Below are 26,127 nucleotides of genomic sequence, written 5' to 3'. Positions count from 1 at the left end.
TAAGAGGAAGAATGACTACGGAAGATTAACTTTAATGAGTGATGATGGTCATGAGGAGAGAGAAGCAGATAAAATAGTTGAGTTGCTGAGTGACCACTGTGCAAGCATATATCTTTCTACTGAGGTTATCGCTTTCAACTATGTGATAGTCTCTAATGTGAAAACAGAGGTGGATGAATTGGAGGTTTTTAGGATATTGCAGAATCTCGATGTAAATACAGCTGTGGGATTAGATGGGATATCAGCTAGGGTTTTGCAATAATGTGCAAGGGAACTGGCAATGTGTTTGACTAAGCTGCTTATTTTTAGTCTCAGCTCTGGTAGAGAGTTCCAAGGGAGTGGAAAGAGGACAAAATTATTCCTTTACATAAGGGGGGGGGTTCTAAGACTATAGTAGCAAATTTAGACCAATCAGTATCTCAGACGTGGTGGTAATAGTACTAGAAAAATTAGTAAAAAAGAATTCAAGAATGGGTAGATAAAAATGTGATACTGTATGAAGATCAACATGGCTTTGTGAAGGGTTGGTCATGCCTTAGTAATTTACTAACTTTTTATAATAAACAGCTGAGTTGGATAAAGGAAATGGCTACATGATGATTTTGCTGGATTTTGCAAAGGCATTTGACAGAATACACATGGAACACTGTTACTCAAATTAGAACAAATGGGAATGGATATGACATTGGTTAAGTGAATAAAAAGGTGGATGCCGGACAGATATCAAAAAGTGGTATATGGAGGGGCAGAATCAAGACAAAAACAGATGACTAGTGGTGTGTGCTGCAAGGTTCGGTACTGGGACCATTGCCGTTTAATTTGTACATAAATGATATAGGAAATAACATGAAAGTAAATATTCAGTTGTTTGTTGATGATGTGAAATTAGGAAAAGTAGTAGTTAATCAAGGTGATGTGGAGAGCTTGCAAGACAGTTTAAATAGGCTGTCAGTATGGGCAAAAGTTATTGGGGGTCAGTTTAATATTGAGAAATGTAAAGTTATGCATTTTGGGATAAATAGATTACAAGCGATGTATGGCATTTTACTCCAGAAATAGATGAAACTAGAGATTTAGGGGTGGTGGTAGACAGAGTTCAAGTTTAGATTACATATTGCTAAGATAGCCCATAAGATTATTGGCTAGTTGGTTTCTATGGTAGGACTGCAATATCCAAGCCCCACATTACCTGAACCAACATTCAGTGTCGTCTTCAGTGATGGAGAAGCATGTACAATAGGACATTGGAAGCTTGGAAAGCTGCATTATGGAGAAAAGAATCACGCTACACTTTCTACCAAGCAGATGGACAGGCCTGACAGATGTCAGGTGAACGTCTGTTACCAGAGTGTGTAACCAAACTATGAAATTCAGAAGTGGTGGTGTGATGGTATGGTCCTGCTTTTCCTAGTTTGACCTTGCACCTCTGTTTGTGGTGCCATGAACATTGAACTCGGAGAAGTATCTGGACAATACAATGTTTCCTATTTTGTATTGATTCTATGGAACTGACCATTGTCTCTTTCAGCAAAACAATGCACTGTGTCATAAGACTGCTACTATAACCGTATGATTTGTGGACATGAACATCACCACACTTGATTGGCCTCCACAGAGCCACGATATCAACCCTGTTGAACATCTGTGGGATGTTCAGTGCACTTTTCCTAACCAGGAGGACTGGAATGTTGGGTGAGGTCAAGATGTCTGCTCCACAACAGTACACGACCTCATTACATGCTTATAAGAAGAATGGTACAAGATGCTCATTGATCAATATCGTACACTTGTGGAAAGTATGCCCTATAGGATTGCTGAAGTCATCACAAGCCACACCAGAATTTTAACTACACTACTTTTCAAGCAGTGTAGTTAAAATTCTGGTGTGGCTGACAGAGTGCATCTCTGTCAGCCACAGTGACTATCTCTGCTCTATGATATGCCATGGATTTGAATCCAGTCATGCACATGGATTGTGAATGTCTTTAGGTGGGAAATGAATTTCATTGCCCAGTGTGAGAACTACCCATACCAAAGCCTGAATGACAAAATTTCTTGTTGGTCTCTAGAGGCAGTTTCTGGATTTTGCAAATATATATGAAATAAAATAACCTCCCCTTAGCCCATACTCATTACTAATGTACCATAGGTTTACCACTTTTAATATGTGGTGGTCATCTGGGAAAAAAATAAATAAATTACACTGAAATCATCCTCCGTGAAGACTTCAGTGTTTGTAATTTTAACTTCATAGATCAAGCTGGAAGGAAAGCTGTACGTTTTGCTTTCAGCAGTGATCTAACACAAATCATTCACTCATCATCACAAACCATGGTTTCACTGCCCATTGGTGTCCGATGCCTCCTTGACTATCTTCTTCCACCTTTCTTTGTCCAGTGCACAGTTCACAGTTTCTGTATATCCATTCCACACCAATCCTTTATGTCGTCTATCCATTCTCTGTATGGTCTACCTCTTCTGTTTACACCATCCATGATACCAAACATGAATGTTTTTATCTTCCAAGTCTTCACTCATTCTGCAGATGTGTCTAAATAATTGCAGCGTCCATTTTATAATCTTCTGCATTCGATTCTCCTTTGGTTGTATCTTCCTGATAGAGCTCTTCATTTGTGATTTTCTGTACCCATCCTATTCTTAGAATCTTCCTGTAACAAGTTATTTCCAATGCCAAAATTCTTTTTATTGATTCCTTATTTATTACCCACATTTCAGATCCATACAGTACACCTAAAGATGCATGTTTCCAGCACCCTTAGTTTTGTTTGCAGGCTTATCACTTTACTTTTCCAGATACTATCCATGGCCTTCAGATTTGTTCTTCCCTTTGCAATCCTGTTCTTTCTTTTTTTTTTTTTTTTACAGTCCAAATCATGTCACTTTACTTCTCAAATATGTGAACTGTTATACATTTACTGTATCAATTCCATCCACGTGTATCTTTTGTTTCATGTTCTACTCACCAAATACTTTGTTTTTTTATAAGTTCATAACAAGTACAAATCTCTTTCCTTCCTCATTTAACAGTTTCAATGTTTTTTGTAGTTCTCTTTCTTCTTCTTCCATAATAACAATATCATCTGCAAATCTCAGTTTGTTAATTCTCATTCCACGTACCGATATTCCTTTTGCACCTTCCTTCATTTTATCCATTGCTCTTTCTAAATGTGTGATGTAAAAGCTTCGTGATATTGGGTTCCCCCTGTCTAGTACCTCTGCTTGTTCTAAACCATTTCCATAAATCATTACCTATTCTAACTGCTGCAACTTCATTCTTGTAAACATCTCTTAATATAGCTATTAGCTTTCTATCAATTACATGGGATTCCAGCACTGCTAATGTCACTTTCTGGTCGATACTGTCAAATGCCTTCTGAAAATCTATAACTGCATTGTCAAAATCTGTTCAAAATTGTGCTCCTATCTTTTCTAAATCCTTCTTGCTCGTCTGCAAGTTATGCTTACAATTGCGATCTCTATTTTTCTGTCAATATCATCATCACCTTACCAAGGTGACTCGTCAAAGCAATTGTTCTATAATTTTTACATTCTAGCTTATTTCCTTTCTTGTATAATGTCACTAATATTGATTTCACCCACTCCTCTGGCATTTTCCCTTCTTTCCATACTATATTACATAGTTGGTGCATTTCTGTAACCATACTTTTGCTAACATATTTAATCATTTCTTCAGTGATGTTATTATTACCCCAACTCTTGTTGTATTTTAGTTGTCCTAATGCTTTTTCTACCTCTCCTCTTAAAATGTCTATATCATACTCATTACCTGGTGGTGATATTAGCTTCATTTCTTCAATCAGTTTTCCAATGCTATCTAAATCTAGTTTTTCTTCATATAATGCATGACAGTATCTTGTCCATCACTATACAATTTTATCTTTATTCATCAATATTTTGCTTTTTCATCTCTAATTGTGGTGTTTTGGTTGCCACCTGCTATTAATGGTTCTAATCATTTTGTACATCTCCCTAGTTTTATGCTCTCCTTAGTGCTGTTCTATATTATTGCATTGGGCTTCTAACCATTTCATCTTATCTATTCTGACTACTTTTTTCACCTCATTGCACTTTCTTCTATACTGCTCCTCTATTCATTCTGAGATATATCTTCAACATTCTCTTCTCCTGAATTAACTTCAGTGTTTTTTGTCTAATCCATCTCCTCTTCAACTGCATCTTCTGTTGCCTTCGTTACTCTTTTCACTCTTAGATTCGAGTTTTTTTTTTCTTTCTCCACACTTTTAAGTTTCTCTTCTAACACTGTTGTTAGATCTGAAATGGGCGACCTCACTCTAAATGAGGTCACCTTTCCAGAGTCTAACAGAAGATATCCATTAAATGAGCATACTTATCATTTGGCACAATTTAACTATGTTTTAAAAGAAATAACAACTGGCAAATTAGAATAAGAACTGTTTGTATTGTAGTTAGTGTGTTTATACTTTAATGGAACTGTAAGTCAACAAAAAGGGCTCACATGAGAGTAATTATCAGTGAATTTCTACACGTGAAAGAATGTCAATAATTCGGTAAGAAGGGGCAAAGGTTGCCCAATACTACAACAGCAGCGTAAGCATCTGTGGGTGCTTCCTCTAAGAAAACATCAAGACGCATGCATTCCCTGAATTGGAAAGCCCCGTATGAGGATCGGTGAAGTCACCCAGTCGGGGATGAATCAGAAGGGCGAAAGGAGAGATCAAACTCAGAAAGGTGGTGCTCTTGAGGAGTGTATAAAACCTGCAACACAGAATTGAACCCCTCCCCCGTCTTGTTTGTTCCTGTATTCTCACCGTGTGCTTCGAGTGGTCATCGTGATTCAGTTCTTATCTTTAAGAGCTGATCTCCGAGAAATCCCAGTATGGCACTGCCACAGAACGCAAATCTTGAACACAGGCCGTCGGTAAGGAATAGCATCGACGTAAATCCTCAGTGAAGAAACTGAGCACCTGATCCAGGGAGAGCACGTGATTCCCGCATGGCAACAGAACCAAGGCAGCCAAACCTTTGTAAGAAGGAAGGACGGAGAAAATACCGAAAGAACTTAAGATAGTGTAGATAAATACTTTTACATATTCCAGCTCTTTAGAGAACTTGACTGACAGAAACAGAAGAAAGTGTAACTCGAATTTATGATAAGGATAATCATGAAGAATTATATGTGTGAATGACTCTATACCATTAGACTGAATTCTGAGAACTGTTAATTTACTGGAAATTCTGTCGTGACCTACTTGAGGGAGATTAATAATGTGCCAATACCTAACTGGCTCCTATTAAGTTGTAAACTAAATATTTGATAAGTTAAAGGAATAGTATTGTAGAGATTAAGAAATCCATCTTTATCTAAGAATGAGAAAGAGAGAGAAATGTAAGAGTTCTAACCTAGCATAAATATCAATTTTGTCTTTGTATTGTAATTAATTATGAATTCGTTAAATTTGTTTGTTACCTTCCATGCTTGCTTTCTGATCATGTTGACTGACCTAGATCCTTCAAAAAAATACAAACCTGGTGATCACATACGTGCGCGGGGATATCCTAAGTAAGAAAGGAAAGGGGACACGACTGCAAACAGACAAAAGGAAAACCTACGGCTTCTTATATCAAGTGAATTATATTAGTAGCATCTGATACTCTACGGTTATAGAGTAGAGTATAGGCTGAGTTTGACTCTGTCCTAAAAGCCCAGGCTGGTGCAGGAAATAAATTTGTCTGAGTGAATGTGGATGACTTATAGAGATCAGGGAATAGGTATTTTCTGGGGGCCCAAAAATTTAGAAATTGTCAGGTAAGCAGTAAGATCATATACTCAGTGCTAAGCAGACGATTTAGGGATATATAAGGGTTAAAGATAGCAGACAGACTCCAACATATATAATAAGGTAAGGAAAGGGGTAATGATTATTAAATCAAGATAACATTATACAAATAAAAAATAAAAACCAGACATAACATTGTTCTGTACCTTCTTCCTATTTCTGCTTCTTATTCTTGCTGTATCTCTTCTGTTTTGATGTTGGGTGGGGGGGGGGGGGGTTATATTTCTTTTTTAATTTCAACTTGATGTTTGCAATCACTAAACTATGATCTGAGTCTATATCCACTCCTTGAAAAGTTTGACACTGCTGTACTAATGTTATTCATCTTCTTTTCATATCATAATCATATTGATCATGTTCTTGGTTTTCCCATCATTTGATCACCACGTCCATTTTCTACACTCCTTTTGCTGGAATGTTGTGTTACAGATTATCTCATGGTCTCCAGCAAATTCTAACATTTTTTCACCTTGTTCATTTCTTTCTCCGGAATCATATTTTCCCATAACACTTTTCCAACCATCATTATCTATTCTGGCTTTGGCATTCCAGTATCTTTCAATAATTAGTATATCTTGCTTTGGTATTATTTCTATTGTCTCTGTTCAGATCTTTGTAAAATAAGTGAATATCTTCTTCTGTGCTGTCAGATGCAAGTGCATATATCTGGACTATTGATATATTAAATGGTTTTGCTTGAAATCTTGCTACTATGTACATTTTTGAAAATTATGGAGACAACTACCTTGTTTGAGTAAAACTTTAGTTTAATATAACTAGATTCTACATTTTACGTTTTGACCTTTATATCAAAGTCATCTTCTGGAGCATATGCATTATATACAGAGAACAAGCTACACTGCAATCTATCTGGTTTGTTAAAGTTACTGACCAACCGTTACAACAATTGTTGGCCTGACCTCTAGTGAAAAAAAAAAATAGAATATACGTCAACGCTAGAGTCCTATTATTAATATTATCTGTTGGTTGTAGAATTACATTGGGCACAACAACAAGTCTATGTATATATATATACAGTCATACCCCGACTTACCCGAATCCGGAGTTACGCGGTTTCTTATACGTATGTATTCCCATCCTGCTTCACGTCTCACCACTAGTCGTATCTTTCCGGCGCCGGCTGCATTCGCCATTGTCGCACATGCTGTGAATAAGCACTGCCGTGTTTCACGCGGTCTCCATTCATACACGACTTTTAGTCTACAAACCTTGCGACTGTTTATTGTTATGTTCTTGATAAAAATTTTATCACATAAAATATAATAATCTCATCCAAAAGAAGCAAGTCCAATTCTTCCACAGCTAGCAAGAAAAGAAAAACATTGATTTTGGAAACAAAACTCAACATTATTAAGGATTTTGAGGGTGGAATGAAAATTTATGAGCTAGCAAAGAAGTTCGATCTACAGGAATTCGCAGTAAGAACAATCATGAAAGATAAAGAAAGAATTCTCGCTGCTGTGAAAAATGCCCAATCATTGAATTCAAGCATAATTCGTAAATGTCATGGGATTATTGGTGAGATGGAAATGATGCTTAAATTATGGTGTGACAATCAAGTGAGAGTAAAAAATTGTTCAGTTGATCAAATGACAATATGTTGTCAAGCCAAGCTGATTTTTGAGAGGCTAAAAGTAGAAGCTGGAGAAGCGATCAAAGAAGAAAATTTCTTGGCCAGTAATGGTTGGCTCAACCAATTTAAAAATCTCTGTAACTGGCACAGCATCGTGGAGAGGCGGCAAGCACTGATAAAGAGGCTTCGTCTGCTTTTCCTGAGACACTTAAGGCTATCATCGAGGAAGGTAGCTATAGCAGTCAAACCATATTTAATGTAGATGAGATCGGCTTTTTCTGGAAAAAGATGCCTAAGAGAACTTTCATCGCACGTGAAGAAAAAACGTTTCCTGACTTTAAGGCTTCCTAAGACGGTTGACAGTAATGCATTTGTGGAAATGCAGCTGGCGATTGCAAGTTAAAACCTCTCTTAATTTATTGCTCCAAAAATCCAAGAGCTCTGAAAAAAAAATCTAAAGCTGGCTTGCCAGTGATTTGGAAGTCAAATTCTAAAGCTTGGGTGACAGCTTCTATTTTTTGAAGACTGGTTTGGTCACCACTTCATACCTGAAGTTGAACATTATTGCCAGTTTAAAAAAATTCCGTTTAAGGTTATGCTCATTATTGATAATGCACCTGGTCACCCTCCTGCAACTTTAATTGATTTTGATCCACTTGTAAAAGTTGTTTTCTTGCCTCCAAATACAACCAGCTTGCTTCAACCGATGGACCAAGAAGTTATCAAAACATTCAAAGTGTACTACACATGGCGTTCGTTTGCAAGTCTGAATGAAGCTATAAGGCAAAATGAGCACCTGTCTGTTAGAGTTTTGGAAACAGTTTAATGTTTTAGCTGCAGTAAGGATTATTGGAGATTCTTGGGGTGAAATTTCCCAAAAAACCTTGAATGGTGTCTGGAAAAAACTTTGTCCATCCTTTTTTAAATGCGAAACGGAAATGTTGCCAGAAACTGATCAAGTTGCTGAGGCAGTAGAAGAAGTTGTCAACCTTGCCAGGCAATTAGATTTAGAAGTCGACAGTGAAGATGTTAGCGAGCTGTTAAGACTCTCATAACAAGTTGCTTACAATCGACAAGCTCATAGAAATGCGTGAGCAAAGCGCTACTGAAGAGACCGAAACCTCAGATCCAGTTTTACTAGAAAAGCACATGACAATTGCAAAATTAACAGAAGGTCTCAGCTTAATTAAGAAAGATTTACAGATTTTGGAGGACATAGATTCTAACAAGGAACGAACTGTAGCCACAAGGCAAGGAATAAAAAAATCATTGGCTTGCTATGAAGAAATTTTGCATGACAAGAAAAAGACATTATGCTGTCAGATGAATCTATTAGGTTTTATGAAACCATCGACATCGAAATGACTTTCTTTTTTTATGTACGAAAAACTACAATTATGTTTATATTTCTTAAAAAAACGTAGGTGTTTTTGTAAACCTTTGGTCCAATTAACTAATATTTTGTATGTTTGTATATATAAATTACATGCAAAATTATACCCCAAGTTACACAAATTTGACTTACCTGCTTTTTGTTGGGTCCCACCCACCATGTAACTTCAGGGTATGACTGTATATATATACACACACATATATTTACAATATGATTATACATGTACATTCCAACCAATTGGTACGGAATGGTTTCTAATACTAGCTAGAAGTTGGCTAGAGTCCTGACTTATGCTGGATCTTATGTATTAGGCGGGCTGAATGTGTGCCATCCAGATTCTTGGAATGTTCATGCCGCCATTGTTGTTGATATTTGGGTGGTTTATCAGAATTTCGCAGGCTTCCTTAAATTTCCTTTCATACCAGTTTTTGTATGGTGTAAAGAGTGGGTGCTTTTTCAGTTGATTTGATGTAAGGTGTTGAGCGCGTGATCTGAGAGGCCTGCTTCACCAAAATGGTTATATTTAATGTGTCTTATGTGTTCTTTCTTATGTATAGGGATTGTATGTCCTGTTTCACCAATGTACGGTAAGTTACAGGTGCAGCGGATGCAATAGACTCCAGGATGTGCCAAGGGGAGGAGAGGAACCTTAGAGGAGTTGAATATGGTTTTAATTTTAGTAGGTGGCTTAAAAGTGGCATTGAGGTTATAATGGTGTAGGATTCTGTTGATTTTTTCCCATAACCCTTTAATGTATGTGATGGCTATGATTTTACTGTAATCTAGATTCTTTTTTTTTCTTGTTTTATGGAGTATTTTATTGATAGTATTTTTGTTATAGCCATTATTTATGAATGTGTTGCTGATGATTTTTAGTTCTTGCTTCAGGGCTTGCTGGTTAGAGCAAATTGTTATGGCTCTGTTTTTAAGGGTGTTAATGGCTCCATATTTTTGTGATGGGTGGTAGTGTTGCCAAATGAAAATTACTAAAAACAGCTAAATCTTAAAAAAAAGAGGGCTAAAAAGGAGTTAAAAATAAAAATTTGAAGCTAAAATTTTAAAAGTAGTAGCTGATACTTTTAAGTTACTTACTGTATTCAAGTTGAAGTGATACTTGCGTATAAGTGGCTAAATACATCTTCCATGTGGTCTTCTGCACTTAATTCATCCACGTTTTCACTTAGATTTTCAGCTTTATTATATGTGGCCATTGTTCCAATATTACTCAGTGTAGATGCTGGTAAATGATAGTTTGTACAGCACTTGTTGTTATTCCTGAGGCCATACTTGACTGACAAAATAGCTGTCAGCATTGGCAATTCCATCTTGTTTCTTAATTTAGTTTTAACTACATTCATGGAACTAAAAATTCGTTCAATTTCCGCATTAGAATTTAGCAATATTAATAAACTCATTGCACACTGAGCAATTTCTTTAAATGGATTCATTCCAGATGCATCTTTATATTCTCGTACTTCAGTCCAGAATAGCTAAGTGTTTTCCATATTTGTCCATTTATTTAAGTGGATAGTATTGTACTAGTATTCAGCAGCAGCAACATCGTTTTCTGTTTTCAGCATTATTTCTAAGATGGGAGTAGCAGGTTTCTTTTATGTTTTAGGCTATTGTCAACAGCCTAAAACTTGAATATTTTAAGATATCATTCTTAAAATATTCAAGTTTTCAGGCAACCTTTGCTTAAGCTGTTTGAAGAGACCAAGAAGAAACTGTCTTGCTCTGCTTTTAAGATTTCACTCAGTCGTTTGGCGTTATTTTCTTTTATATCATCAACTCTGAAATTTTTCTTTCAAATCTGTAACCAAGATTTGGACTGAGATCCAAATAGCCATCAATCTCTGACTCTAGAGGGTCGACTGTGGATGATGGTAGCACTAACATATTAGCAATAGAGCGAATCAAACAAGAAAGGTCTTCAAACAATCTCATCTTATCCGCATTGTTAGATGCAAAAATTTTGTTAACTTGCTGAACCTGAACTAGAACAGGATGCCAAAATAAAAGGTACAACAGATTCCTTTCATCTTTGTACATCTCCCACAAAACTTGAGATTTGTAACATTTCTTAGTCACACTCACGACTTCAAAGTGAGTTTTTAATTCCAACCACTGGCTGAGAATTCTGTCTACTGCAGGTTCAATGGAGAGCCACCTCGTTGCACAATTTCTTACAGTTTTCAGAGGAGCATCATTTTCGTTGATAGCTTGATACAGCTCTTTATATGCTGCTTGTCTTGAAGAAGAATGTGAAAACCACTTGTACGTTCGGCAACTAAAAATTCTAATTTTCTTTGGAGAGATTCTGCACAAGTGTGAGACATTGCCAGTTCTGCACAAGTGTGAGACATTGCCAGTTGTAATGAATGGCATACACATATAATTAAAATTAAGGAGGGAATATATGCCTTCAGTGTTCATAAACGCCATTATTGATGCCAACCATTATTTTATGTCCATTTAATGTCCAGTTTCTTGGTCACGAGCTCTTTTTCAGTGCAGCCACAATACCACTAGCGTCACACTTTTCTAGAACCACCATGCTCAGAAATGTATGCATAATTTTGTTGAATTTCCTGCTATAATAAATGATGGCCATTCCTAAAATTTTATTCACTGTGATATCATTCGATTCGTCTATTAACAAGCTGAAATTTTCATCTCCAATGTCTGCAATTAGATCTTCAAAATGCTCACTTAGAATATTCTTTACAATTGCAGAGCACTTAGTTCAGTGCATTTTTACCTTTGGCATAATTTTATTGTCTGGGATGATATTTTTGCAAAGATCTACAAGATGATCACAACTGTTGAATGATGAGTGACAACAAAGAAATAATGCCAACCTACCTTCATATTTCGCAGCCTCATCAGACTTTTTCACAGGCATATTTGTAATAGGAACAGCTTTATATGGAACTGCAGTAAGATGTTTCTTAGTTTCGCTATGCTTTACAACCTGACAATATTTAGCAGCTATATCACATTTGCAAAACTTACAGTGGCCTTTTGTATCGTCACCAGGAACTTCACACAACCATTTACAAAACATTCCTATTTGCAACCACTCCGTCCTAAATTTTTGCTTGTAAGCTTTAGTTTTCTCTTTGCTCATTTTTGAAGAAGAGTATACAACTCTTTACTGCAACGAATTATGATCAGTCTTTGAAAACTTCCCACTCGTAATCGTAACTACCAACCTGAACACTGTGCAAAGACTAACTTGTACTGGTGCTATCAACTTTAAAACGACAAAATGGCAGACTGTTGGGCGACATGACTGACTGACGTCATCATGCATTTGAAACGTGTATGATGCTCGTACCAAACTTTCAAATTCCTTATCAAATGTGAACATCTGAAAAACTTTTAAAACAATTTCTTTAACAGTAAGTTATAAAAACAACTAAAAAGAACTGAAACTAGTTCTGAAAGAGCTAGATTTGGAGCTAGGTGCTAGATTAAAATTTTTGGAGCTAGGGAAGAAAAAAAAAAGAGCTAGCTCTAGCTCCAAAAGAGCTAGATTGGCAACACTAATGGGCAGTGGTATGAATTAGCATGTGTGTGTGTGTGTGTTGGTTTTCGGTAGACCGTGAAGGATAGACTGCCTGATGGGAGACGTGTAACTAGTGTGTCTAGGAACAGGAGCGATTTCTCTGATTTTCAATTTCGATGGTAAATTGTATGTGGTCATGTTGTTTGTTCAGGTGGCTAAGGAATGTGTTTAGCGTTTGTCGCTCATGCAGCCAGATAGCGAACGCATAGTCAACGTATCTAAGCCATATTGTGGGTTTTAGAGTGGTGGAATCAAGAGCCCTTTGCTCAAAAGTTTCCATGTAAAAGTTAACGATGGGGGGGGGGATAGTGGTGAGCCCATGGCTGTACCTTCTTTTTGTAGGTAAAATTTGTTTTGCCACACGAAGTAACCAGACTGTAGTAAGAGAATTGTGTCATTGATGGGGACATTTGTGAAAAGAGCTAAAATTTGTTTTTGCCACCTGAATACTCTTGCTACTATGATTTGTAGCCTAACAGTGCCTTTCAAGCTTTTTTTGTTAAGATGGAAACTAACTCCTGCTTCCTGCTTGGTGTCATGTCCTGACTATGTGACCTCGCATCCATTTATCTCTCCTGATGATGTGCATCGCATCTCTGCCAGTCCTAGTATATCGCACTGATATCCCTTCATTTCATAGCGAAGTAATTCTAGTTTTCCTGACATCCAAAGTGTCCGTACATTCCATGTTCCTACTGATAACAATTCTGTTTGTTTGTTTCCTTTTGGAATCCCACTTTTTGATCCAACCCTGATCGCTCGATTGGTATTGCGGACTTTGTTCATCCAGGCGACATCCAAGCCAGTGTGTTTTATCTGTTGATCACATAGGCATCAGATAACAATCGTGTTTTTTCTTTAAGGTCAGAGCGTCAACACATATGACAGACCTTCCTCCTTTATCCAGGCTTGGGACTGGCACGAGACCCCCTAAGGATCCCATGGCGTAGTTTTATTCACTTACCTACGAGATAATCCTCAATCTCCCAACACTGTAGATGTTAGTCCTCCTTGTGGTTGATCAGACTGTAATCTTATCTACATTTCCTTTTCTACAGATTGACACTGAATGAGAATTAAGAATCTGAGATTTGCAGATGACATTGTTGTTATGGAAGAAGAAGAAAGAGAACTACAAAAAACATTGAAACTTGAATGAGGAAGGAAAGAGATTTGGACTTGTTATGAATTTGGAAAAAACAAAGACAATGGTATTTGGTGAGAAGAACATGAAACAAAAGATACAAGTGGATGGAATTGATATTGAAAATGTAGAACAATTCACATATTTGGGAAGTAAAATGATGTATGATTTGGACTGTAAAAAAGAAATGAAGATCAGTATTGCAAAGTGAAGAACAAATCTGAAGGCCATAGATAACATCTGGAAAAGTAAAGTGATCAGCCTGCAAACAAAACTAAGAGTGCTGGAAACATGCATCTTTAGGTGTACCATATGGATCTGAAATGACAGAAAAAGCTAATCGGATTGAATCTATGGGAAACGACCCTGGAATGGAAAAGGGAAAACAAAAATGGAAACGACAAAATATAATACACATAGCAAACTGGAATGTAAGAGGAATAGCATATAAAGATATAGAATTAGACCAGTTATTAAATGAAAGAAATTTTAAAATAGCAGTAATCACTGAAAATTTTAATGTGATATACAGTGGAGTTGACAGAGACCAAAGAGCACAAACAGGAGTCATGATTTGGATTCATAACTCCCTTTCAAAACAGTTAAAACATTATAAATTATGAAAGAATAATAGAAGCTAGAATGAAATTAGATAGAGGCTATTTAACAATAATTGGTTTATATGCCCCAGAAGAACAAAGAGAACAGGATAATATTGATTTTTATAATCAGCTACAAAACATATAATAAAATAAATAAAAATGATTACATAATTTTAGCAGGAGACTTAAATGCAAGAATTGGAAACACGAAAATTAATAATAATATAGGAATACATGGAGAACACATTCTAAACAGAAATGGTAAAAAATTGATTGACTTTGTAGTTTATAATAACCTAAAAATAATGAATTCCTTCTATAAACATAAAGACATACATAAATATACTTGGGCAGCAAGAGGATGGAAATCAATATTAGATTACTTCATATTAAATGAAAAGACATCAAAATTTTCACTAGATGTTAGAGTTCACAGAGGATATGAAATAAGCAGTGACCACTTGTTAAAATAAAATTAAGATTACCACCTAAATGGCTACAAGTAACAAGAACAGAAAGAAAAATTGAAACATTTGTTTATAAAACTAGACTATTGAATGACACAAATGTACAATGGCTATATGAACAAAGAATTAACCAATATCTAGATAAAATAAAACAAAATGAAGAAATAGAAATAGAATGGCTTAATATAAAAACGATACTAAATGCAGCAGCAAATGAAAGCTTAGGAAAGACCAAAAAATTCAATAAAAGAAAAAAAACTGAAGATCTGGGATGATACAATCAAAGAAATAATCAAAAAGAAAAAAGAAGCCTATCACAAATGGTTAAGCAGTAAAAGATTAGAAGATGAAATAGAATATAAAAGAATAAGAGCCATAGCTAAAAGAGAAGTCAGAAAAAGACAGAGAGAATCATGGAATAAATTTGTTTCTAATTTAGAACATGATTTATATAAAATAAGACCCAATGTATATAAGATTTTGAAACACCTAAATGCAGATACCAAAGAAAACATAAAATTAAACACTGAATTGAAATTAGAAGAATTTCTAAATTACTACACAGAACTGTGGACAGACAAATATTTTAAAAAAGACAACTGGCAAACAATTAATGAAAATGAGAAGGAAATAACTGAAGAAGAATTAGAAATCAGCCTGAAAGAAACAAGAAACGGAAAATCACCTGGAGAAGATAAGCTAGGTTCAGAACTATATAAATACGCAGGAACAAGATTCAAAGAAAGACTTATTATTTTTAAATAAAATTTACTCAATTGGTATCCCCCCAATAGAATGGAAAAAAGCAATTGTGATTCCTATCTTTAAGAAAGGTAATAGAGATGACTCTAAAAACTATACAGGTATCAGTATACTAAATTCCTGTTACAAAATATATAGCTTAAATAACAAACTAATGAAATATTCCGAAAACTTTATTCTAGAGGTACAGAATGGATTTAGAAAAGGACGATCATGTATAGACCCAGCCTTTTGCCTAAAATTAATAATAGAGAAAAGAAGAGAATATAATTTAGAAACATATATTGCATTTGACAAAGTTAAAAGAAACATATTATTTAACATTTTAAAAGAAAGACAAATACCAAATACTATCCTAAAAGCTATCACAAGTATATATGAAAATAATCGAATACAAATAAGATGAAATCACGAGCTATCATATACAAGAGAGATAAACCAAGGGGTCCGACAGGGATGTCCCCTCTCAGAAACTCTTTTTAATATCTACTTAAATGAAATAATAATAAAATGGAGTAAAAATTTACATCAAGGAATTAAACTTTCACCTACAGTTAACTTAAACACTCTCCTCTTTGCAGACGACCAAATAATTACAAATTCTGAAGATAACTTACAGAAAGCTATTTTAAATCTAAATGAGATATCCAAACATTATGGTATGATAATATCAACGGAAAAATCAAAAACTATGGCCTTTTAAGGACAAGATCCAGCAAGAACTAAAATAGTAATAGATAATAAGATCTTAGAACAGGTGAATTCATTTAACTACTTAGGATGTATGATCACATATGAAAAAGATATAAACGTAAAAATTGCAAAATATTTAAAAATAACAGGTGTAATTTACTCTATATTTAAACCAAACCTAGTTCAAAAACAAACCAGGCTAAAAGTATACAATACATTAGCCTTACCGGTCTTAATGTATGGAAGCAAAATCTGGACAATAAAACAAAAAGACAAACAAAGATTAACAACAGCAGAAATGAAGTTTATGAGAAAAACTGCAAAGTATACCCTATTTGATCACAAAAGAAACGAAGATATTATGAAAGAATTAAACCAGGAACCAGTAATAGAAAAAATTAAAAAGTATAAACATAAATGGATGGAACACATTCAAAAAATGAAAACAGAAAGATTACCAAAACATGCCTTAAAGTACAAGCCATTAGGAAAAAGAAAACCAGGACGTCCTCTTAAACGATTCAACGATGACTTCTAAGGCCGGAACAGGCCATGCTAGGACTAAATCCTTGATACGTATGATGATGATGATATGGATCTGAAACGTGGGTAATAAATAAGGAATCAAGAAAAAGAATTTTGGCATTTTAAAGAACTTGTTACAGGAAGATTCTAAGAATAGGATGGGTACAGAAAATCGCAAATGAAGAGCTCTATCAGAAGATACAACCAAAAGTGAATCTAATGCAGAAGATTATAAAATGGAAGCTGCAATTATTTGGACACATCTGTAGAATGAACTATTAATACCCTTCGCTCTGCATGGGAAGGGTGTTAATAGCTCTAGAGAGTATAGATAATGGGAATCTAGGGGAAGATGTATTAAATTGCATACCTAAATCAAGGTAGGTTAATCAGATAGGAATTAAATGGATGAGTAATATCATTAAGGATCAGGTGAAGAAATAAAAGAAAATGCTCTGGAAGATATATGGTAAGGTGCAAAGAAAAGCAGTACTGAACTTCGACCTCCCATTCAGTATATGTGCTATGAGATATGCCATTCGACTGCATGCATATTAATAGATCACATGTAAGGTCTATGCCATTACATTTAGCTGTAGCAATGGTGTTGATGTTGGAAGAAAAGATGTTTATTGTTGAGCATTATTTTTGTTCATATGGAGTTGGTAGAGCAAATGGTCCAATGGGTATGTTAAAGGAATGGATATTTCACCTTCAAACTTTGACAAACTAAGAGATAAAATTACATGATATGGCCAGCAGATGTCCCAACTCATGTTCCCCAAGATGACAGAGAACCTTCACATGCACTACAAAACCAGTCTTGAAAGACAAGTTACCCATTTGAGCACATAATCTACCATCAATAATGCTTTATTCAACCAAGAATCCACCAATAGTTGTGGATGTGCATATATCATCATGTGTAAACATGATGATACATGCACATTATGTTACTAAGGTAGCTCATATATTGCTTTGTTAATAAACCCGTTTACTCCATAACAGATCATTTTGACAAATGAATAATTGTAGTTATTCAGTACTTTTTTTGCACCAACGGTGACAAACTCATGAACAGTACAAGAGGCAAGCAACAAGAGCAGCCAGTATGATAAGAAAGGCAAAATCAGATTACGAGAAGAAACTAGCCTAGCAGGCCAAGAGAAATCCCAAAGAATTCTTTTGCTACGTGGCAAGTAAGAGGAAGAATAACTATGGAATAACCTTAATGAGTGCTGATGAGGTGATAGAAGCAGGTAAAATAGTGGAGTTACTGAGTGACCACTTTGCAAGGGTATCTATTATACAAGTGAGGTTAATGCCATATGTGAAAAAAAAAAAGATGTGGGAACAGAGGTGGATGAATTGGAGGTTCTTCAGATATTACAGAATCTCAATATAAATACAACTGTAGAATTAGATGGGATATCAGCTTGCTTTCTGGGGGAATGTGCAAGGAAACTGTGACTAGGCATTTTAAGTCTCAGCTCTGGTAGAATGCCAAGGAAGTGGAAAGAGAGCAAAATAATTCCCTTGCATAAGGGAAGTTTGAAGACTTCAGTTGCAAATTATAGGCCAATCAGTATCGCAGGAGTAGTAATAAAATTTATTGGAAAAATTAGTCAAAAAGAGAATTCAGGAATGGGTGGATAGGAATTTGATACTCTGGAGGGACAATATGGCTTTGTGAAGTGTTGGTCATGCTTTAGTAATTTACCAACTTTTTATAATGGAGTGATAGCTGATCAGATAAAGAAATGGCTATGTGATGATTCTGCTTGATTTTGCAAAGGCATTTGTCTGAATACGACATGGAACTCTGTTACACTAATTAGAACAAATGGGGTGGATATGACATTGGTTATGTGAATAAGAGAATGGCTGCTGGACAGATCAGAAAGTGATATATAGAGGAGCAGAATCCAGGTGAAATCTGGTGACTAGTGGTGTGCTGCAAGATTCAGTGCTAGGACCATTACGGTTTAATTTTTGCATAAATAATATAGGAAATAACCTGAAAAGAAATAATCATTTGTTTGCTGATGATGAAAATTTAGGTAGAGTAATAGTGAATTAGTGTGATTTGAGAGCTTGCAGGATGAATGATTTAAATAAGTAGATAATGGGCAAATGATAATTGATGTCAGTTTCATGAGGAAAGTGTAAAGCTATGTATTTTGGGATAAATAGATTACAAGCTGTCTACCTCTATCACAATAATGGAACTATACTTCAGGAAATAGAGGAAGCTAGGGATTTAGGAGTGATTGTGGTAGACATAGAGTTTAGAGGTCATGTTACTAACGTAGCTCATAAGCAGTGGCAGCTCGTGGCTTGAAATCATGGGGGTGCTGCAACTTTCGAAATATACACACACACTGTCAGTTCAGTGTATACGTGTTCGGATAAAATATCAAAATTATGTTAAAAATTAAAATAAAATTAAACATGAAAAAATATTGTTTATTATCGATAAAATTATACAGTTAGTATTATTCAGAATTACTTAAAAATAAAGCCATTATCATAATCCCGATATGTTCTTAAATAAAAACTATAACAAATGTTATGTCTTTAATTGTAATGTCCAAATATTTAAAGAGACTGAGTAAACACGATAAACTGAACACACTACTACTAGCACAAACTGCATATAAACAGTGGAACTGCGCGATGGACACTGCTGCATTATGCTAATAGCTCGCATCTCACTATGATGCGCATACGCTTGCACGTGACACTGTGGTAAACACAGTGCTGCTACCGTCCTTCGCTCTCCTAAGTGCTACAAGATGGATTTTTATTATATTTTATGCAAAATAAGAGAATTGTATAGGATTGTTGATGATAAAATTAAATATTACAAGCAAATATAAATAAATTAATAAATATATTTATATATCGAGAAAAATTGGCGGTGCTGCGCTGCAGTTCCGCAGTGCCTATGCACGAGCTGCCCTTGTTCATAAGATTACTTGGCTATCGAAGAACACACTAACAAATAGAGATAAGGCAGTTGTTATTCCTCTTTATAGGGTCTTGATATGTCTGCATCCTGATTACTGTGATCTGGTCTACTGGGTTTCTTAGGGATGAGGAAGTGGTGGAGATGATCCAGAGGTGTGCAACCTTAGATGCTGAGTGGTCTGAGGAATGCTCCCTATGAGGATAGATTGAAGGGGTGTGGACTTCTAGAAATTAGTTCATAGGAGAAAAAGAGGGGATTAATTAAAAACATTTAAGTTACTTAGAGCTTTATAGAATTGATGCAGAGGAAATGTTTTGGCATTTAGCTAAAGGGGACAGAACAAGTCATCCCTGGAAGTTAAGTAAAAGTGTGGTTAGTAGGGGCATGAGGACTTTATTTTTCACTAGGAGAGCTGCGAATGAATGGAATGGGTTGCCAGAGTCAGTTGTTGGAACGTTGTCTGTTAATGGGTTCAAGGAGATGTATGATAAATTGTCTCCTGTGATGAGTCTTCGAACTCCATGGAGGTGCCCATACAACAATAATAATATTATCATTCTGATCATGTTCTTGAGTTGAGCCTTTCTTACATTGTTTGTCTTTGACCTGAAGCCAGTACTGATAAGAGCTGCTGTCTTTTGTCAAGATTTTACCATTGCCTATGTCAGCCAGATTTTCAAGGTTTATATCTCTACTGCAATTATGAAAATTCCTCTCTCCTTTCATTCACGAAATGCACAGAAATAAGATTTCAAAATAGAAGAGTGAGACATTAAGATTGGGTAAGAATCAAATTTCATGGTTTATATACAATACATTTTTCCTTCATAAGGAAAAATGTACAAGGATTATTACAGTTTTTCCTTCCTATTTTATATATATATATATATATATATATATATATATATATATAGCATATGTAAATGTGATCTTTTGCAGGTTGTCATTTGATGATCTGCTTCAACTCTCAGAAGTAGTTATGGTGTCTTGTAGGTTCAACAGTCAAAGTGTGATTGCTATAAAAACAGATTAATTTCACAATTTTAACAGTGTGTACTGCAGCCTATAATTTTGTTCATGTTCTTGTTTTCTTGTTCATGTTTTGTTCTTCCTTTGTCACTGATAATCTAATTTTTTTTTTTTTTTAATTTAAAAAGAAGGCATCATACCCAAGCTTCTGAGACAATTCAGGATAGCCAAATTCTACAGGAAAAAAAAAATTTTGCAGACTTTGCTTAGAAGTTTGAGAGTCACCTGTTTTACTGAATATTTCCTCATCTTTCTTCTAGATTTTATGTTTCTTAATCATAAAAGTAAAAGCTAGTTGCAATTTATTTTTATTATTGTAAGTAAAGCTGTTTGACTTGCTTATTATTATTGTACGGACAACTCCATGGAGTCCGAAGACTCATCATGGAGACCCAAACTAACCACACAATCAATCGCACCTCTCCTCGAACCCATTAACAGGCAAAGCACTCACAACTGACTCTGGCAACCCATTCCACTCATTCACAACTCTCCAAGCAAAAAATCTAGTCCTCACATCCCTACTAGCCACACTTTTATTCAACTTCCAGGGATTCTATCCTTACAGGGAACATTCCATAGACCACTCATCATTTTAGTTGCTCGCCTCTGAATCCTCTCCACCACTTACTGATTCCCGGGAGACCAGACCTGAGAACAGTAACCCAGATGTGAACATATCAAGTGATTAGCCTTATAAAGAAGAATAACAACTTCCTATCTCTGCGTGTTAGTGTGTTTTTCAATAGCCAAGTAATCGTATTGAGCTGCCTTAGCAATATGCCCTCTAAACTCCAACTTTTTATCTGCCACTATCCCTAAATCCCTGGCTTCATCTATTTTCGTAGAGTATAGTTCCATCAATTTTGTACACAACTAGTAAACTGTTTATACCAAAATGCATAACTTTACATTTCTCTACGTTAACTGATACCCATTATCTTTTGCCCATACTGACAGCCTATTTAAATCATTCTGCAAGCTCTTCACATCACCTTAATTAACTATAATTTTAGTTAAGTTTTAGTTAATTAAGAATATGACAACCAGTGTCATATTCATCCCCATTTCCTCTAATTTGTATAACAGAGTTCCATGAGGTTTTCTGTCAGATGCCTTTGCAAAATCCAGCAGAATCATCATGTAGCCTTTTTATCCTCATCTGTTACTTCATTATAAAAAGTTAGTAAATTACTAAGGCATGTCCAACCACTCACAAAGCCATGTGGCCCCAAATACAGTATCATATTGTTATCCACCCATTTTTGAATTCTCTTTTTGACCAATTTTTCCATTACTTTTTTAACCACTCCTGTGGTACTAATTGGTCTATAATTTGCTACTGCAGTCTTAGAACTTCCATTATGCAAGGGAATTATGCCCTCTTTTCACTCCCTTGGAACTTGACCAGAACTGAGACTGAAAACACCTAGTCACATGCATTGTCAGTTCCCTTGCACATTCCCTCAGAAAGCGAGCTGATATCCCATCTAATTCCCACAGCTAGATTTATATTAAGATTCTATAATATCCAAAAAACCTCCAATTCATCCACTCTGTTCCCACGCAAGTCTCTGTCACAGCATTGATCTCAGTTGTATGATAGACCCTTGCAAAACAATCGCTCAGCTATCTGCTTCTGTAACCTTGTGATCATCAGCATTCATTAAGGTTATTCTTCCATAGTCATTTTCCCTCATACTTGCCACATACTGAAAGAACTTTCTGGGATTTCCTTTGGCCTGTTTGGGTAGTTTATTCTCTTAATTTGATTTTGCTTTGCTAATCATACTGCTGGTCATCTTTCTTGCCTGACCCTTGTACTCTTCATGAGTTTGCTAGTCACCTTTCTCCTTATATACCCTCCACAGCATTTTCATTTATTTTTGAAGCTCATCCTTAATGATATTATTCATCCTTTTAACTTCTACCTAATTAACCCTCCTTACCTTAGGTATACACGTGGATAGGCTTATGTTTTCGTCAGACATGTTGTAATAGGTTTCACGGTATATAAAGAACACAGATGGTTAAGAAAATAACTATTTATTAACTTAAAAGCTAATATTTCGCTGGTATTATATCCAGCATCTTCAGAGCACACAACACAAAGTTTGTTACAAAGGCAAGACAACCACAATCCGGTGTAACAGTGGGGACAGTATAAGTGATTGCAGCGTGCAACACAATATGGTGCCATCTAGGTTAAAAAAAAAAAAAAAAAAAATTCAAAGTTTTGAAATAGTAGTCTAAATGATAAAAAATAAAAGTAATAAATATTAATTTGGTCTTAGGATGACTGTCTCCCAAATCTTTGGTAGATTTATACAGCCATACTTGTTAAGGTTTGGAGTATGTTTCAAGGCTTCTGTTGATTCCAGGAACAACCTCTCTGACTTGTAGAAGCTTCTGTGCATTACTTTTGTTTCTTACCAATTGATCCTCTGTGCAGGGGTATCCAAAGCATGGTCTGCCAGACCCGACTCACCATAGCGAAAGTGTTGGATATATTTTTTGTGTTCACTGAGGCGGATGTCCACATTTCTTCCTGTCTGTCCGTAGTAGGCTTGATGGCAAGAATAGGGCACTTCATAGACACCTGGATGTGATAAAGGAGTGCATTTGTCCTTAGGTGAACGGACGAGAGTTGCTAATTTTATGTAAGGTTTAAATACTGTGCGTAATTGGTGTTTGTTAAGCACCCTAGATATCTTTTTAGATGTGCCTTTAATGTATGGGATGGTGATGGTTTTGTTGTAGTCTTCTGTGGTAGATAGAGGGGATTTATGGGTAGCATTTAGTATGTTATCTATTTTATGGGGATTATAACCATTGTTTAAGAAGGTTTGATGTAGGTGAGAAAGTTCAGCAGTGAGAACAATGTCATTGGAACAGATTGCTCTAGCTCTATGGGTTAGTGTTTTTAAGATACCATATTGTTGAGAAGGGTGATGGTGTGATTGTTTGTGTAAGTATCTCCCTGTATGTGTGGGTTTTCTGTAAACAGAAAATGATAAGGAACCTTCTGGAAGACGTGTGATCAGTGTGTCCAAGAAAGGCAGGCAGCCATTGACTTCTAGTTCCATTGTAAAGTGGATTTTAGGATGCTGGCTATTTAGATGCACTAAAAATGTATTCAATATGTCTGGGCCATGTGGCCAAATGGCAAACACATTGTCAACATAGCGTAGCCAGAGACTAGGTTTGAGAGTGGCTGTGTTGATAGCTAATTTTTCCAGATGTTCTATGTAGAAGTTGGCTAAGGGGGGGAGAAAGAGGTGAACCCATAGCTGTCCCATCTAACTGTTTGTATATTTTCCCTTTCCATGTAAAATAATCTGCCTGTACTGTGAATTTAAATAGCTGGAATATATCTGGGGGAAATTGTGAATTTAGTAAGTTAAGTGTTTCAATCAGTGGTACATTAGTGAATAATGAGGTGATATCAAAACTCACCATTAGGTCTGAACTATTTAAGGTATACAATTTAATGTAGCTTCCCCTACATGCGCATTAACTATGCTCCCATGCGCTACTAACATCCTTCTCATGCAAGGTACATAGCACAGCTTTGTGCTTCCTCTTAAGCTTGTCTATAATCATCTGCCTTGTAATTCCAGATATACCCCTTCTTGACAGAATATCCCCATTTATTACAATCTTCCAACTCAAGATTGCACGGTCACTTTCCCCAATGGAAGGCAGTTTGGTCATCTTAGTTACAGATAGCTCTTATGATCATATGACCAGGTTCAGTACTCTTGCACCTTCGGTTCCCTAAATCACATGCTGCCTCAAGTAATTATCTGTCAGGAGGTGTATAAATACCATTTTCTTCTTGCCATTGGATCTCTTTTCCAATCTATATCTCCATAGTTGAAGTCCTCCATAATAATCACTCTACCTGCACTTATTGTACTAATTTTCTGATGCAAGGCTTCTAGATTATCCCTGGAACCTCTAGGCCTATTGCAGCAATCAACTGTATATTTTGATCTTTTTGACCTTGATATCACACTGCTTGAAATGAATAGCCACCGTCTTGTCTAACTTGTATTCTTTTTGGCTGCAATTCATCTGCTATCATCATCGGTACTCCTCTCCTCATCCTATCTTCTCTATCTTGCCTGAAAATACTAAACCCTTCACATTCTATCCCTGTAACTACATCATCTGCTTTATGTTGGAGGTTTAATGGATTTTTTACAACACTCAAAAAGAATTAAAATAGAATTTAATACTTCCTATATTTCGTCCTAGTCACTAGGACATCTACCACCACCCCTCACAACAATATGGCATCATTAAAACCCTTACCAAGAGAGCTCTCAATCTTTGTTCCAGTGGAACCGCCCTCACTACTGAGCTTAACCGCATACACAGAACTTTCCTCTCCAATGGCTACAGCGAACACAGCATCAAAAAAATAATAAATTCCTCCCCCATTCCCCGTCCCTCTCTTCAACAAGAATTCAAAAATGCCATCACCATACCCTACATCCGTGGCACTTCGGAAAAAATAGCCAAGATACTAAAAAAGTATAACCTACACACTGCATATAAGCCCTACCGCAAACTGGCTACCCTTATCCGTTCTACAAAAGATCAGCTCCCTCCTCTCTCTCTGCCTGGAGTTTACAAAGTACCCTGTTCCTGTAAACTTGCGTACTTTGGACAGACAGGCAGATCAGCATCCATCCGCCTGGAGGAACACAAGTCGTACATCGTTAAACACAACTATGGCCATTCAGGCTTGGCTGACCACGTTTTGGACACCACCCACAGAGTATCATAGAAGAAAACCGCCATGCTCCACCACAGCAAATTCAAGAAAGAGAGACTTTTCTTAGAAGCAGCAGCAGCTCTCAAAAACCAACCAAATCTTAACAAATACGGTTGCATTAAGCTTCCGAAGATTTGGGAAACAGTCATCACCAGAGGTCCCACCTTACATTCCAGGCCACCTACAACTGCCCTTAGAGGGCACTCCACCTAGATAGGACTGTATTGTCACCCACGTGGTTGGGCTTAGTATTGTAAGTTTTTGTGTGCATGTTACATTAATTGTCTTTGTAATCCCCGTAGATGTCCTAGTGACTAGGACGAAATATAGGAAGTATTAAATTCTATTTTAATTCTTTTTGAGTGTTGTAAAAAAATCCATTAAACCTCTAACATAATGTCCTCACAGCACTTAAGCCTCTACACAAGAATTACATCATCTGCTGTTAGCCAAGTCTCACTAATGCCTATATCTTTTGGTGAAGTAGCACTAGCCAATGCTGAAAACTCTTCCACCTTGTTCATCTGAACAAGATGGAAGAGTTAGTACATAGAAACTGCAGCATTCCTTTAGGCCTTCAAACTCCTTTACTTCCCAAATTGACTATTCTATTTAATATTTTTGTTTGAGACTAGATTCTGCACTTAGTCATTCTTGCATTCTGAAGTTATACGAAATTCTAATGGTGTAAGTTAATTTACATTTGTTGTATCTTTTTACATACTAATTTGA

At 36.0% G+C, this 26,127-nt stretch overlaps 1 protein-coding gene across 1 annotated transcript in view; it reads left to right on the top strand.

Moving 5' to 3' along the window:
- The window catches only part of Erk7 (Extracellularly regulated kinase 7), a 193,545-nt gene that overhangs the window by 11,809 nt on the left and 155,609 nt on the right, over positions 1 to 26,127 (top strand). The gene's annotated exons all lie outside the window — the stretch shown is intronic.

The sequence above is a fragment of the Typopeltis vanoorti genome, chromosome 12 (assembly GCF_054136105.1).
Source record: "Typopeltis vanoorti isolate ZY-2024b chromosome 12, IOZ_Tvanoo_1.0, whole genome shotgun sequence".
Taxonomy (NCBI): domain Eukaryota; kingdom Metazoa; phylum Arthropoda; class Arachnida; order Uropygi; family Thelyphonidae; genus Typopeltis; species Typopeltis vanoorti.
This window is presented reverse-complemented; position numbering and strand designations above follow the sequence as displayed.